The sequence below is a fragment of the Hyperoodon ampullatus genome (assembly GCF_949752795.1).
Source record: "Hyperoodon ampullatus genome assembly, chromosome: 18".
In the NCBI taxonomy this organism is placed as follows: Eukaryota; Metazoa; Chordata; class Mammalia; order Artiodactyla; family Ziphiidae; genus Hyperoodon; species Hyperoodon ampullatus.
Window position 1 is genome coordinate 17,781,887 of NC_136931.1, and position 17,656 is coordinate 17,799,542.

Sequence of the window (17,656 nt, forward strand, 5' to 3'; positions counted from 1 at the left end):
TTGATGAAGTGGCAAGTGAACTGACTCGGAACCAGGAGTCCTCTAAGTTCTAGTTCTAAGCACATACTAAGCAGAGGATGTGCACTTTTGGAATGCCCAGCAGGCAGTCACACTTCTCCTGAGTAGTGTGACTTTCCTCCAGGGAGGAGTTTTGGCTTTCCCTCTGGACTTAATCCTGGGTGGGGTAAGGCTGGAGCAGCTGGCAACACCTCACCACAAAGAGGAAAGAGCCTGTCTGAAGTGGAGGGAGCAGAGGAAGCATTGCCAAGAGGTGGAGAGAGAGGAAAAACAGAACCTGAAAAAGTCATTTGAGTCTCTGGAGGAAGTCACGCCTGACTTCAATGATCTGAATTGATAAATTCCTTTTTTTTTTTTTTTTCTCTTAAGAGGTTTGGGATTGGGTTTTCTGTCACTTCAAAGTGAGAACGTCTTAACTTGATACAATCTGCCCAAGTTTATGGAACTTTTCTTGGGCCTTTGTCTCCTCTCTGTGAAATAAGTGGGTTAGATTATTTATCAGGCAGGCATTGTGTTTGGATGCTAGTAACACACACCAGTGGCTCACAGGTTTTATTTTTCTCGTGCAAGGAGTCTGGATTAGGCAATCCAGGGCTAGTCTTGAAATCCCACGATGCCATCAGGCACCCAGGCTTTCTCCTCTGCTAAGGTTTGAGATTTGGGCCCTTGTTCTCATGTTTGTAAGATGGCTGTCACCTCCAGGCATCCTGTCTGCATTCTAGGAGAGAGGAAAATGGAAGGGTAAAGGGCAAAAGGAACAAATCTGGTCCCTGGAACACCCACACGGTGGGTTCTACTTACATGTCACTGGGCAGGATTGTGTCATATGGTCATCCCAGCTAAAAGAAGGCTGGGAAATGTGTAGGTACATTAGATGGCTACACTGATGCTCTCTGAACACAATTGGGGGTCAGGTGGCAAGGAAGAGGGGGAGAACAGATGTTGGGTAGACATTTACAGACAATTACAGCGCCTGCTGCAGACTGCATAATAGCAAAGGTAACCTCCCTCTCTGAAATTCTGTAATTCTAATCTTCTTTCTACTTTGTATTACCTAATCCTTTTTTCTTTTTTCACCGTGCCATGCGGCTTGTGGGATCTTAGTTCCCTGACAAGAGATTGAACCCGCACCTTGGGCAGTGAAAGCGCAGAGTCCTAACCACTGGACCGCCAGGGAATTCCCTCTAATCCTTTCTTAATGCAAAAGAGCTAAATATTTTGCATAAAGGGAGCACATTTTAAAAATCTCAAATTTTGGAGAAGTAGCGGTACATCTCATAAATGAAAAGACCGTAGATACACGTGAGATATCAGATTGTTAGTCAAAAAACCCTTCACATTTATTTTCTCTTCTGTGAAACTTCAACTTTTAAATTTCAATCTTCAGGAAGCCTATTCCCACCCATCTCAACTATTCTGATGTCTTCTTTCATTGAACTAAGTTCTCTGATTTTTCCTTCATAGTTTCCAGTACTTCTCAAATGATTTAGAGCCTCATCTTTTGTCTCTCCAACTAAATTGTAAACTCGTAAAGAACAGAGCCCAACACTTAGCACAATGCGGTGTTTGTGGAGAGCAATCAATAATGGCTGAATGAATGAATAATTGAAATCTGAATTTCTATGTCTTTTCTCTCCTCAGAACTCCTGTCCTCAATGCATGCTTGTTAACTGACTGCATCTCAGGGTCATTACCAAGGAAATTTGTATCCTAGGAAGCCAGCTTTAGAAAGCCTTTGATTTTCTACCTGTAAATCCTCTCCAGCATTGTACATTCAGGTCAGCCTCAGGAATCAGCACCCTAATCACCTCCCTTCACCTAAGTGTTTCACCTAGACCCTTACTGTTTTTTGTTTTTTGTGTTTTTTTTGCCACGTGGCTTGCAGGATCTTAGTTCCCTGACTAGGGATCAAATCGAACCCGGGCCCACGCAGTGAAAGCACCAAGTCCTAACCACTGGACCACCAGGGAATTCTCTAGACCCTTACCATTTTAACAGATTAAAGGTCTTACCTTCAGGAAATTCTTCTTATATCTAAATTAAATTCTGTACACAGCCATGTCCTCCCCCTTCACTCTCTAAGTTCACAGAACGTAGTAGGTAACATGTTCGCCAATGCTTTATACAGGGCTGAGTGGATTGTTTCTTTTTTTTAATTAAAAAAAAAGTTATGTGGGGGTTTTATACTGCTAAAACAATATGTGTTCATCGTAAAAACCAAAAATAATAGCAGAAAATATAAATAAGAAAGTAATAAATAACAATTAGTCAAAAACTCCTAAACCACCACATAGAGACGATCACTTACCATATATCTTCCTGGAAATTTTCTATGTATATTTGCATTCTATATACAAAAATTGACTACACTATGTATACTATTATCCTGCCTTCCTGATGTAACTGTGGACATCAGTACACATCAATAAATATTTTTAATAATGTGTGATGGCAAAGGAGTATTTTAATAATGTGTGATGGCAAAGGAGTACTTGACTGTAGAATCAATCTTAATTTATTAGCCAATCACTTTTTTTTATGATTCTTATTTTATTTATTTATTTATTTATTTATTTTTGGCTGCATTGGTCTTCATTGCTGCACATGGGCTTTCTCTAGTTGTGGCGAGCGGGGGCTACTCTCCATTGTGGTGCACGGGCTTCTCATTGCGGTGGCTTCTCCTGTTGTGGAGCACGGGCTCTAGGCGTGCGGGCTTCAGTAGTTGTAGCACATGGGCTCAGTAGTTGTGGCTCGCAGGCTCTAGAGTGCAGGCTCAGTAGTTGTGGCTCACAGGCTTAGTTGATCCGCTGCACATAGGATCTACCCCGACCAGGGCTGGAACCTGTGTCCCCTGCATTGGCAGGCAGGCCAATCACTTACTTTTGTCATTTAGTTTATTTCCTTTCTTGAAAACGTTTGTAAATACCACTGAGATGATCATCCTTGTAGCAAATCTGTATTTATAGCCTTTTCTTAATTATTTCCCTTGGATATACCCCTTGATAAGTTTTACTTTGATGAGCAGTAAGGAAAAACAATGTATGAAATAGGAGAGAATGAAGCAAGTCCATAGTAGCTTTTCACCATTATTTTGGGACCTAAAATGTGTTTGGCTTGCAGGTTCGAGGGCTTACTCAGCATAACATAATGCAACGATTTAAAAATATATTCCTGTGGCTCAACACCTGGAAATCCGAGCTCTCTGCAAAACACTGCAGAAATGCTGATAGGGAAACTTAAAATCACAAAACACATAACTTCATGCTACATCAGAAACCATCCTATTCCAGCATCTAGTGCAGACAAGCATGGGGTATCCAGTTAAGAAAAACACATCAGGGAGTTCCCTGGTGGCGCAGTGGTTCAGAGTCCGCCTGCCAATGCAGGGGACACGGGTTCGAGCACGGGTCCGGGAAGATCCTACATGCCGCAGAGCAACTAAGCCTGTGTGCCACAACTACTGAGCCTGCGCTCTAGAGCCCACAAGCCACAACTACTGAAGCCCACCTGCCACAACTACTGAAGCCTGTGCGCCTAGAGCCCGTGCTCTGCAATAAGAGAAGCCACCACGATGAGAAGCCCGCGGACTGCAGCAAAGAGTAGCCCCCGCTCACCACAACTAGAGAAAGCCCGCGGGCAGCAAAGAAGACCCAATGCAGCCAAAAATAAATAAACAAATAAATAAATAAATAAATTTATTTTTTAAAAAAAGAAAAACACATCAGAGAAAAAAAATTTTTTTTTTTTTGGCGGTACGTGGGCCTCTCACTGTTGTGGCCTCTCCCGTTGCGGAGTACAGACTCCAGATGTGCAGGCTCAGCGGCCATGGCTCACGGGCCCAGCCGCTCCGCGGCATGTGGGATCTTCCCGGACCGGGGCACAAACCCATGTCCCCTGCATCAGCAGGCGGACTCTCAACCACTGCGCCACCAGGGAAGCCCAGAGAAAAATTTTTAACTGAGAAAGTTTGGCCCATTAATTAATTATTGTTCTACTCTAAACTGAAAAAAGGCTGGCATTATCTGATTTGGTGGAGCTCAAAAACGATTAGTGCAGATGGAAAAGCAGAATATTTTGTTTTGAGTCTCTAATCTGCCACTTATTAAATGCATAAATCTCTTAAACACTCTGAAGCCTCAATCTCCTCTTCTGCAAAATGGGTTTATAATAGTACCTTTGTCATTCACAGTGTTATTACAGGGAAAAAATGAGCTAAATTGTGAAAAAGCACTTTGTGAAGTGTAATATTGTAACACAAATGTCATCAGTAATGGTTATTGTAATTGATGAAGTGTTGAAAAATTCAGGCTTTCCTAAACTGAGTTTGTCACAAAGACTGGACAGCATAAATATAATTCTAAATATAAGAATTTAAAGATTTGAGAGCACTCTATCAAACCTGCCATAAAATAAATATCTTATAGAAAAAAATACTTAAATCAACCTTCAAAAGATGAGGTTAAAAAATTCCTTTCAGTTCTATAAGTTCTTTTATTCTGTGACTCAGGTGGGAAGGGACACTTATTCTATGAACTTTTATTGTTGTTCAGTAGTTTATTCTTACATGGAAACTTAAAGGACCTAAACTTTATAAAAGTAAGTAGCTTTTCAAAATGCAAAAAATGTCTCTATACTAAAATCATAAGCGCAAAAACCAACAGTATACGAACAAGCACTGAAAGATAGTAGGCAACAATAAGAATACTTACACCGAGATGGCAGCTTTACAGATTTTTCTTTTTAAAATTCCTGTTATTCATAATACATCATTTGAAATAAAATTTTAAATGTATAAAGAATTGTCTTTCCTCTTTGTCTTATCTTTTTCCTTTCTATTTCTTTAAAGTTTTTAATTACATGGGCAAATCAATTTAAAGAAATTCATCCCATGTTAACAGTGAGTTCTATGCCCCTTAATCAGTTTATTCTCATCCAACTTTCAAAATATTTATAATTAGGCAGGAAACATATCTTTCTAATCTATGTTCTAGAATAATAAAATCAATCTTCCTATCCTGGTTAGAAACAAGTTACAAGGTAAACAAATGTTATAGGTGAGGTGGAAAGAATATTGTAAAGGAGACAAAATTACGATCATCTCAATCAATGGAGAAAAAACATTGTGTAGTATTCATTACTCAGTCGTGATGTAAAACAAAAGCTCTAAGCAAACTAGGAATAAAAGGGAATTTCTCTTATCAAATAAAGGTTTAATTAGGATAAACTTACCTGCAAATGACAAAACAGAAACAGTGGCTCAAACAAGATAAGAGTTTATTTCTTACTCATGTGAATCTGGGCGATCCTGGCTAGCATGACAGCTCCAAGATCATCAAAAGATCAGCTAACAAGGAGATACACCTGTCGGGACTTCCCTGGTGGTGCAGTGGTTAAGAGACTGCGCTCCCAATGCAGGGGGCCCAGGTTCGATCCCTGGTCAGGGAACTAGATCCCACATGCATGCCGCAACTAAGAGTTCGCATACCACAAATAAGGAGCCTGAGAGCCACAGAGCTAAGGAGCATACCTGCTGCAACTAAGACCCGGCGCAACCAAATAAATAAATAGAAGAAGAAGAAGAAGGTATACCTGTCAACAGAAAGGAGGAGGAAAAGGAAGGGGGAGAGCATTTCCCCTTTCCTTCAAGGACATGTACCACCCCTGTGTGATACATAGTTATATCTTCTTGGCTGACGCTTAGAGATAATCACATCTACTAACTGCAAGGGAAGCTGAGAAATATAGTATGCATTTCGGGTAGCTATATGATCAGCTAAAAATCTGGGGTTCTATCACTGTAAGAATAAAACAGATAATGGGAGACAACTATCTACCAAAAACCAACAGCAAACTTACAGCAAACATCATGGTTAGTGCTGAAAAATTAGAAACATTTCATAAAAATATGAAACAAGACAAAGATGTTTTCCTTTCTGTGCTATTAAACATCGTCCTAGAAGTCCAACCCAATGCAATAAGAAAAAATAAAAAAGAGGAATAAGGATTCAAAAATAATACAGAAAAATCTTTGTTATTCGCAGTTGAAATGGTTGTCTATGTAGGAAGTCCAAGAAAAACATCAGAATAGTTCAGCAACTTGCTGGTAAAAACAACATCCAAAAATCAAGAGTGTTGTTAATGATAAAAAATATAATAAGAGCAACAAAAACTATGAGATACCCATGAATAAAAAAAAAAAAAGATGGACAAGACTTTTAAGAAGAAATTTACAAAACACTGAAGGATATAAAAGACGACTTAGGTAAACACAGACTACACTTTGTTAGTGAATAGAAGGACTCAATATTAATCTATAATTTAGGCTACAAATTCATTAGTCTGTAATGTTAGTTAGTCTAGAAATTCATTGTAATAATCAAAATTCCAAAAGGCCGTTTTATGGCTCTTGATAAAATGATCTTAAATTTCACATGAAAGAACAAGTATGCCCAAAATAGCCAAGATTATTTTGAGGGAAAAAAACAAGGAGGAGGGAACTTGACTTACCAGACCAGATAAGAAAAATTTATCATAAAGCCATATTTAAAAAACAATTTGACTTTTGTTTAGGGATAGACAAACAGATTAAAGAGACAAATGGCCCAGAAACAGCTGAAATACGTATGGAAACTTGGCATAAAATAGAAATCGCATTATAAATCAGTGGGAAAAGATTAAAAACTCAATAAATGATGCTGGAACAATTAGCTACTAATGCAAAAAATAAAATCAATTTGTTTCCTACCTTACACTAGATAAAAAGAAATTCCAGTGTGATGAATTGGGTGGTTGGGATTGACATGTATACAGTGATGTGTATAAAACTGATGACTTAAAAAAAGAAAAAAAAAAGAAATTCCAAGTGGATTAAAAATATTTACGGTAAAAACGTAACCTGTAAAAATTGTTAGAAGAGAACAAGGAATATCTTTGTGACATCAGAATAGGGAAAGATTTTCTACACAAGACTCAAAAGTACAAAGATAAAGAAAAGCACTTCGGGCTTCCCTGGTGGCGCAGTGGTTAAGAATCCGCCTGCCAAGGCAGGGGACACGGGTTCGAGCCCTGGTCCGGGAAGATCCCACATGCCGCGGAGCAGCTAAGTGCGTGCGCCGCAACAACTGAGTCTGCACTCTAGAGCCCATGAGCTGCAACTACTGAGGCTGCGTACCAGGACTACTGAACCCCACGCGCCTAGAGCCTGTGCTCCGCAACTACAGAAGCCACCGCGATGAGGAGCCCACGCACCGCAACGAAGAGGAGCCCCCGCTCACTGCAACTAGAGAAAGCCCATGCACACAGCAACGAAGACCCAACGCAGGCAAAAATAAATAAATTAATTAAACTAATAAATTAAAAAAAGAAAAGCACTTGATAACATTAAAATTTTAAATATCTGCCATATTAATATAAGACCATATAAATATAATACGATAATATACCATAGAAAATATCAAAGGATACTTACAAACTGAAGATATTTGCAACTCAACACAATAAAATTAATAGATGACCCAACAAAAGATTAATACACTGAATATATATAAATTCCAACAAACATTTAAAAAAAACAAATAACACATTTTTAAAAAAAGGCAAAGGTTGTGAACAAGAAATTCATCAAAGAGAATCCTGGATAGTCAATAAATATATGAGAAGATGCTCAACCTCACCAGTAACTAGAGGAATGAAAATTAAAATAACAATCAAATAACTTCAGGAATAGAAGAAAATTAATAGACCTTATATTTTGAAATACTTTTAGATTTACAGAAAATCTGAGAAAATAGTAGTTTCCATATACCTCATGCCCAGGTTCCCTGTATGTTAACATCTTATAAGTGTGGTACATTGTTACAATTAATGCACCAATATTGACACATCAGTATTCATTGAAGTCCACAGTTTATCCAGATTTCCTTAGTTTACCTAATGTCCTTTATGTGTTCCAGGATCTCCCATCCAGGATACTACTTTACATGTGGTCCTTATGTCTCCTTAGTTTCTCTTGGCTTGACATTTTCTCAGACTTTCCTTGTTTTTGATGACCTTGACAGTTTTGAGAAATGCTGGACAGGTATACTGTAGGTTACCCCTCTACTGGAATTTGCCTGATGTTTTTCTTGTAATTAGAGTGGGGCAATGTATTTTTTAGAGGAAGTCCACAGAGCTAAAGTGCCATTTCCATCACATCATATCAAGGGTACATATCAACATGATTTATGATATTGATGTTGACCTTGTTCACCTGGCTGAAGAGTAGAAACATTTAGGGACCTTAAAATTCTAAATTCAATTAGGACGAAAGGAAAGGAAATGAGAACTTTCATACACTGCTGATGCTGGTGGAAGTATAAATTGACAAAACAAAAAATAAGCAAATGAACAAACAAACCCCTCACTTTGGGTAGAAATTTGGCAATAGTGGTTGGAAAGTCAGAAATGTCTATACTCTTGACTTAGCAATTCCCCTTCTAGATTTGAGAAACTCTTACTCATGTATATAAGCATGCAATAACATGCTTATTGCAACATTATTTGTAATATTGAAAAACTAGAAAGTGGGAATAGATGTCATCATTTAAAATGCTGGATCCATTGATGCTTGAAGCCTGACCAGCTCCCCTGCAACCCAGAGCTTTCCAATTACATGGCCAAATAAAATTCCACCTTAAGCCTGTTTGAAATGATTTTTCTGTTACTTGCAAGCTTATTGAGTCCTAACTGATACGTCTAGATATTATTGTCAAGTTCATTTAAATCCATGCCCAGTTTTTTAAAAAAGGAAAAAGGCAACAACTATTAAGCAAAGCCTTAATACGAACTTAATACAGTCTACAAACTATTCCAGACAAGTCTTGATCAAAGAGCAAAATCAATAAATGAAAGAAATGAAATAAAAATAATACTTGAAACTGAAGAAAATATTTTTATAAAGTGATGTCTTACAAAGTGGCATTAATATAATCAAGGTGAAGTTTTTCTTTTGTTTATTTTAAAATAGGAAATATTTCAAATATGCAGGAAATAGATGCCATGTATCCATCACTCAGATTTAACAAATTCAACTTTTCCCTATATTTCTCCATATTTTTTAGGAAGACAGAAGACATTATATATAACACTGAAGTCTCCTTTCCCATCCTTTTTTCCTTTTTCTCTCCCTATAGTAACCACTATTCTGAAGTTGGAGTGTGTCATCCCATGCTTGGTTTTATACTTTTACTACATATATGTATCTCATTGTTTGAATTTGCATTTTCTTACTACTAATGAGTTTGAACATTTTTTCAGATATTTATTGACCATTAAAGGTCTTCTCCTGTTTCTTTCCTTGGGTCTTTTCTTTTTTTCTTCATTTGGGTTGTTTGTCTTTTGTTAGTCTTCCACATAGTCTGGATACAAATTCATTGTTGGTTATATGTATTGCAAATATCTCCTCCCTATCCATAGCTTGTCTTTGCCATGGTTTATGGTGTCTCAAGGACATTTGAAAAACCTCAGACTTGAAAGCCAAGCCTTGGGTAAGGAGGGTTTCATCCATTATACAGAGATTTGCTCCTAGGTCACAAAACTCTGTCCAACATGTGAATGATGAACGGACAACTGCCTCTAAAATAAGTAAGGAAAGCTCTTTGTTACAGGACCAGTAATCTGTAGGGTACTCAAAACTGTCTGAGAATCTGGGAATTAGTAAATGGTTATCCACACATATTCTAATTTATGCCAGTGTTCTTACATCAGAGATTTTGGAGTAGCCAGCTAAGCTTTCTTGAGTGAATTGGGCTTTCTTGAGTAGACACAAAAAGAAGGCCCTCAGTTCAGATGCATTTATGTAATCTGAGGGAGTCATACCTTAAACCAATACTCAAAATGTGCTCCACATAGGACATTACTTCTTTGGGATGTTTATAGATGTTAGTGGAACAAAAGAGTTTTGTGATCAAGTATGTTTGGAAATGTTGGGTTAAAACTCTTTTTCCCTTGGACTGGTTTACTTTTGATATCTTACTATGCACTGTGAATCAAGGGCTGGCTAGAATAGACAGGGTTTCCCAAACTCATTTGACCATGGAACGTTTTTTTCCATGGATTTATTTTCAGCTGTTAAGATTGGTTAAGCAGGATCAAGTTTTCATTTTAAAGAATAAGGAGATAGTGTAATAATAATAATAAAAGAACGAAATAATGCCATTTGCAGCAACATGGATGGACCTACAGATTGTCATACTGAGTGAGATAAGTCAGACAGAGAAAGACAAATATCATATGATATTGCTTATATGTGGAATCTAAAAAAAGGGTACAAATGAACTTATCTACAAAACAGAAATAGAGTTACAGATGTAGAAAACAAACTTATGGTTACCACGGGACAAGGTGGGAGGAGGGATAAATTGGAAGATTGGGATTGACATATACACACTACTATATATAAAATAGATAACTAGTAAGCACCTACTGTATAGCACAGGGAACTCTACTCAATACTCTGTAATGGCCTATATGGGAAAAGAATCTAAAAAAGAGTGGATATATGTATATGTATAACTGATTCACTTTGCTGTACACCTGAAAGTAACACAACATTGTAAATCAACTATACTCCAATAAAAAAAAAAGTTTTCATTTTAAAGGATAAGGAGATAGTAATAATAATAATAATAGCTGTCAGTTCCTTAGTGTTTACAATATTCCAGGTCCCATGCAAGGCACATTATTATCTCATGTCATTGTCACAACAACCTAGAGATATATATTATTATGATCTGCATTATAAATATGAGAAAAGTGAGGCTCAGGTATGCGGCTGAAGGTCACATAATTAGTAGTTGGACTGGAACCTCATCAAACAGCTGGAGAGCTCTCAGTGCTGGAGGGAAATGGCAGGGAGCACGTGTGCCAGGCACAGAGTGAGTTTTCGATATTCATATTATCATTAAATCTCATCAATCATCACATCCACTCTGAGGCAGATACTATTACTGCTCCCATTTTACAGATGAGAGAACGGAGGTTTTATTCTCCTATCCTGCTCAGTATTCCTATTCCTCAAGATGGATATTAAGATAAAGAACAATGCTGTAGTATCAGTATCGATACACTGAAGCAACACTATATGTCGCCAGAAATTTTTTAAAAACCTATAACTAGGAATAAATTTTTTAAAAGCCACTCAAAAGAATACCATATATTGTTGATATAAAATATACGTATGTATCTCTCTATATATATGTATCTCTGTACATATACACTTACACACACACACACATATTCAAGAATGAACTAAGGGGGCTTCCCTGGGGGTGCAGTGGTTAAGAATCCACCTGCCAATGCAGGGGACACGGGTTCAAGCCCTGGTCTGGGAAGATCCCACATGCCGCGGAGCAACTAAGCCTGTGCACCACAACTACTGAGCCTGCGCTCTACAGCCCACGAGCCACAACTACTGAGTCCACACACCGCATCTACTGAAGCCCGTGCACTCTAGAGCCCGTGCTCCACAACAAGGGAGCCACCGCAATGAGAAGCCCACGCACTGCAACGAAGAGTAGCCCCCACTGGTCGCAACTAGAGAAAGTCCGCATGCGGCAATGAAAACCCAGCACAGTCAAAAAAAATAGTAAGTAAATAAAAATAAAATTAAAAAAAAAAAGAATGAACTGGGTACTTCCCTGGTGGTCTAGTGGTTAAGACTCTGAGCTCCTACTGCAAGGGGCCAGGGTTCGATCCCTGGTCAGGGAACTAGATCCCGCATGCTGCAACTGAGAGCCTGCATGCTGCAACTAAAGAGTCTGCATGCTGCAACTAAAAGACCCTGCACACTGCAACGAAGATCCCGCATGCCGCAACTAAGACCCGGAACAGCCAAATAAATAAATAAATAAATAAATATTTAAAAAAAAAAAAAAAAGAATGAACTGGAAGGGAAAATTCCAACCTCATGATAGGGGATGGTGGTTAAATCAGCTTTTAGCTTTATTTTCAATCTTTCTTTCAATAAAGAAACAAACAAAACAAAGATTGGTAGCAAATATTACAAAATGTTAATGGTTATTTCTGAGTTAGCAGTCAGAATATAGGTCTGGTTTTTATTTTGTTACTTTTTGTACTTTTGTGTATTTTTGAAATTTCTCAAAACACAAAAGAATTTCTTTAAAAAATGGGAAGGAACTACACCAAAATAGTAATAGTGATCATCCTTTTATTCTTCCTTCTGCTTTTCTATCATAATTTCCAAAGATTTTGTAATAAGCAAATCTATAATGGGAGGGAAACCACCAAATCATTTTTGTCTTGTTCTAAAGTTTTGTTTTTAGCAGACATAATCCTAATATCTGGAGGTAATGTCAGTACAGAATCAACACTGAGCTATCATCTTATGCATTTTTATATATGTTCTTCTTAATATAATCCCCAGTACTGAGTAACTACAATTAAATAGGTGATGGAAAAGCCCATACTGTCCTAATAATATCCCCCACTCTGATCAGTGCCTTAAAGCCCTCTCATGAGCTTGGAGTCATGAGGACATGAGTCATGGCCAAGATATCAATGTCTATTGTATCTTTAATTTCTAAGGAATATAATGTATACTTGCCTGCACACGTGGTATTCTGATATCCTGAACTGAGGTTACTGCCCAGAGACAATGGACACGTTCAAAATAAATAGAAGTAAGGTATTTATTTGAATTAGATAGGGTTCCTCTTACAAACTATTTTGTCATTCATTGCATTGATATTAACAGTTGGGTAACAGCAGGTGTGAGTGGGTAAAATGACTCTAAATCACAGTCACGCAGGGCAAGTTAGAAAAATTGTGCATAGCATGGAAACCTTTTTACTTTTATAATTCTCTGAGCAGGCAAAGCTTGAGTTTCCAAGTCTAGTGACAGATTTATTTTAATGTAATTGAATAATTGGAGTTTTCCACTGTCAGAAACTTTTATCCACTTCATTACTTAGAGGATTAAAAGAAAATCTGATCTGGTGTTTTATGGAGTTTTCTCTTCCCAGGGACCTAGAGAGGGAACAACAGGGAACACATGACCCTGGATATTATCTGTTTCCGCTGCATCTGACTGAGCACAGTATATACGAGATAACTGCCAAGAGTTTAAAGTCTGCCTCTCCCCTCTATTGTCTCAGAATGATTGCGTTTTAGAGCTGGGGGGAAAGAAACCTTAGAAATCACTGAATCGCTCTCATTTTACAGGTGAAAAAATTACGGCATGATTTTGGAAGGAACCAATGAAATTAAACTTAGGCATTCTCTATGACCCAGCAATTCCACTCTTGAGAGCAACCAAGGAGAAGCCTAAGGAGACATTCAACGATGTTCATTGCAGTATTGTTTGTAACAGAAATAATAATAATAATTAGAAACAACTAAAATATTCATCAGTAGGAGAGTGGCTAATAAAACATAAAATGGTCATATCATGAAGCACTATGCAGTAGATAAAAGGAATGAGCTGGATTTAAGTAGACAGATGTCAAAACCAGAATGAAACCAAGAGCTAAGTTGCAGAAAACCGGAAAATTCACTTACATAAAAACTCATTAAAACAGGGGCTTCCCTGGTGGCGCAGTGGTTGAGAGTCCGCCTGCCGATGCAGGGGACACGGGTTCGTGCCCCGATCCCGGAAGATCCCACATGCCGCGGAGCGGCTGGGCCCGCGAGCCATGGCCGCGGAGCCTGTGTGTCCGGAGCCTGTGCTCCGCAACGGGAGAGGCCACAGCAGTGAGAGGCCCGCGTACAGCAAAAAAAAAAAAAAAAAAAAAAAAAAAAAAACTCATTAAAACAAAACAAAACAAAACTCATGGGACTTCCCTGGTGGCACAGTGGTTAAGAATTCGCCTGCCAATGCAGGGGACATGGGTTTGAGCCCTGGTCTGGGAAGATCCCACATGCTGTGGAGCAGCTAAGCCTGTGAGCCACAACTACTGAGCCCGTGAGCCACAACTACTGAAACCCTGCTCTACAACAACAGAAGCCACCACGATGAGATGCCCGCACGCAGCAACGAAGACCCAGTGCAGCCAAAAATAAATAAATAAAATTATTAAAAAAAAACTCATACAACAAATGCATTTACTAGGGGCCTGACCTAATCTTTAAGGGGTAGATGAGGAAAGCTTCCCTGCGCATGTGACAATATTGCCTGCTCTTTCAGCCAAACATGGACGGAACATGCCTGCCATGGACACAATTCTGAATAAATAAGTGTATGCCAATGGTCTGCAGCAAAGGACATCAGATGTGACTTTTACTATCTAAAGCTCGCTCAACTGCCATAGCTTGGGCAGACTGCCATGAACTTAAGACTAAACCAGCTGGTAAAAAAATGGAGCCCAGTACAGGTCCTGTCCTCCTCACCAGAGACCTGGAGGTCATAAATAATAAAGCAAATTGAGAATACAGGATTTACCATGTTTCTTATTTCTCTAAGAATTTGGACAAAATCTCCCTCTCCAACAAAAATACATCCTAGTAGACAGAAATGGAAAAGACCTGTTAGATCACCAAATACCTCCATCCCCAGTGACCACGGGAGTCAGGTGAGTCCCCAGTTGGCAGATGTGATCAGATGTTTGTTCCTTTCCTTAATGAGGCCAAAGGGGACTCCTTGGAGCTAAGGCATCTATTTTAACATTTTGAGAAGTGTGTTTTATTTATTTATTTTAAATTTTTATTTATTTTATTTATTTATTTTTTGGCTGCATGGGGTCTTCGTTGCTGCACGTGGGCTTTCTCTAGTTGCAGTGAGCAGGTCGTTGTGGTGCGCAGGCTTCTCATTGTGGTGGCTTCTCTTGCTGCAGAGCAAGGGCTCTAGGAGCACAGACTTTAGTAGTTGCGGCACACAGGCTCAGTAGTTGTGGCACACGGGCTTAGCTGCTCCACAGCATATGGGATCTTCCCGGACCAGGGATCGAACCCGTGTCCCCTGCATTGGCAGGCAGATTCTCAACTGCGCCAACAGGGAAGCCCAAGATGTGTATTTTAAAAGAACCTCTGCAAGCAATTATACTCCAATAAAGATGTTAAAAAAAAAATAAATAAAAGCGCCTCTGCAACCCACTTTAATGTCCTGATTTTTTTCTCCGCTGAAAAACGGTGTTACCTGGACTTAAGAGAGGGAGCTCAGGGGCTTCCCTGGTGGCACAGTGGTTAAGAATCTGCCTGCCAATGCAGGGGATGCGGGTTTGTGCCCTGGTCCAGGAAGATCCCACATGCTGCAGAGCAGCTGGGCCCATGAGCCATGGCCACTGGGCCTGCGCGTCCGGAGCCTGTGCTCCGCAACGGGAGGGCCACAACAGTGAGAGGCCCGCGTACCGCAAAAAAAAAAAGAGAGGGAGCTTAGCAATCTCTTGCCCTACCCATTTACTTTATACATGAGAAAACTAAGGCCCAGAGTGGGGAAGCACCTGACTCAAAGTTGCACAGTTATTTATGACAGAGGCATTCTCAATCCTCTTGATCTCCTCTTTCATCTACATTTGGGTGAAACATATATATTTTAACATATACTCTTTTGTTGTTCCCAAATTAAGAAGTGATACAGCTAAATGCAATGTGGGTGTGAGAGATCCTGGAACAGCAAAAAGACATTAGAGGAAAACCAGTAAAGTCTGAACAAAGTCTGAAGTTTAATAGTAGAAATTTACCAATATTGGTTTCTTAGTTTTGACAAATGTCCCATGATTATGTAAGATGTTACAGTAGGGGAAAGGGGGTAAGGAGTATAAAGAATCTCAGCACTATTTTTGTGTGTCTTCTGTAAATCTTAAATAATTCCCCAATAATATTATTTTTTTAAGTAATAAAGGTGTATTAAAGTAAGTTCAAACAAAACAGAAGTATTTAAACAAAAACCAAAAAGAGGCCTTGTAGAACCCCCCTACATTGTTGGTGGGAATTTAAATTGGTGCAGCCACTGTGCAAGACAGTATGGAGGTTCCTCAGAAAACTAAAAATAGAATTACCATATTACCCAGCAATCCCACTCCTGGGCATATATCCAGACAAAACTGTAATTCAAAAAGATACATGCATCCCTATGTTCATAGCAGCACTATTCACAATAGCCAAGACATGGAAGCAACCTAAATGTCTGTAAACAGAGGAATGGATAAAGAAGATGTGGTACATATATACAATGGAATATTACTCAGCCATAAAAAAGAACAAAATAATACCATTTGCAGCAACACGGATGCAACTAGAGATTATCATACTAAGTGAAGTAAGTCAGAAGGATAAATACCATATGATATTACTTATACATGGAATCTAAAATATAACACAAATGAACCTACCTGTGAAACAGAATCACGGACATAGAGAACAGACTGGTGGTTGCCAAGAGGGGAGGGGTTGGGGAAGGGATGGAGGGAGGTTGGGGTGGGCAGATGTAAGCTTTTATATAGAGAATGGACAAACAACAAGGTCCTGCTGTATAGCACAGAGAACTATATTCAATATCCTATGATAAACCATAATGGAAAAGAATATTTAAAAAAAGAATGAATATATATGTATAACTGAATCACTTTGCTGTACAGCAGTAATTAACACAACACTGTAAATCAACTATATTTCAATTTAAAATAAATAAATAAAAATACGGACTTCCCTGGTGGGTCAGTGGTTAAGAATTCCCCTGCCAATCCAGGGAACACAGGTTCCATCCCTGGTCTGGGAAGATCCCACATGCCGTGGAGCAACTAAGCCCGTGCGACACAACTACTGAGCCTGCGCTCTACAGCCTGCGAACCACAACTACTGAAGCCTGCACGTCTAGAGCCCGTGCTCCTTAACGAGAGAAGCCAGCACAGTGAGAAGCCCACGCAGTGCAACGAAGAGCAGCCCCCACTCACCGCAACTAGAGAAAGCCCACATGCAGCAACGAAGACCCAAGGCAGCCAAAAATAAATAAATTTTAAAACTTTTAAAATAAATAAATAGAAATATAATATGTGCACAAAAAGAAGCCCTGTAATTCTGTCCCTAAATTCTAACCACTTTTAATAGCTCAGTGTGTCTCTTTCCAGGCATTTTCTTTCATGTTTATTCAAACACACACATACAGTTTTTAAATATTCTATCTCATTTAACCCTTCAAACAATTGCATGAAATTACAATCAAATGAGGAAACGGAGGCTCAGAGAGGGTAAGTAACTGTGCTCAGGGTCACAGCCAATAAATATCTGGGACTAGATTCAAAGCAGACTCTACCTAACTCCAAATCCATGCTGTTCCCAGGGTCCACGAGGCTGTGCCCTGCACAAGGGCACTCGGCCCAGGGGTTAAGGGGGGCCCCCACTCTATGCTCTGTAAGTTATGCACACTGGCAAAGGCTGCATCTGCCCAGAGGGCAGGGGCCTCTTTTACTTGGCATTAAGGCTCCATATGGAGTAGCACCGGCCCTCCTCGTTCCCTCCCTCCCATACAAAGAGGACAGAGATGCTGGCCGTGGCCATGACTGTTGTAGAAAATAGTGAGTGTAATTTTCGATGTGTTTTGTGTTGCCAGCGGTGAAGGGTGGAAAGAGGGGTGGATTCTGTAAATATCAGGAAGCACAGGGGCGGGGCATTCCATAATATGTACTGGCAAGCCCATATTCTGCCGATG

General features: G+C 39.2%; 1 long non-coding RNA gene across 1 annotated transcript in view; it reads right to left on the reverse strand.

Moving 5' to 3' along the window:
* LOC307065942 overlaps positions 1 to 17,656 on the reverse strand; it is a 58,130-nt gene continuing 40,474 nt past the window's right edge. Inside the window, exon 3 of the long non-coding RNA XR_013811355.1 lies at positions 1 to 736. This is a non-coding gene — a long non-coding RNA (uncharacterized lncRNA). The remainder of the gene's footprint in view (positions 737 to 17,656) is intronic.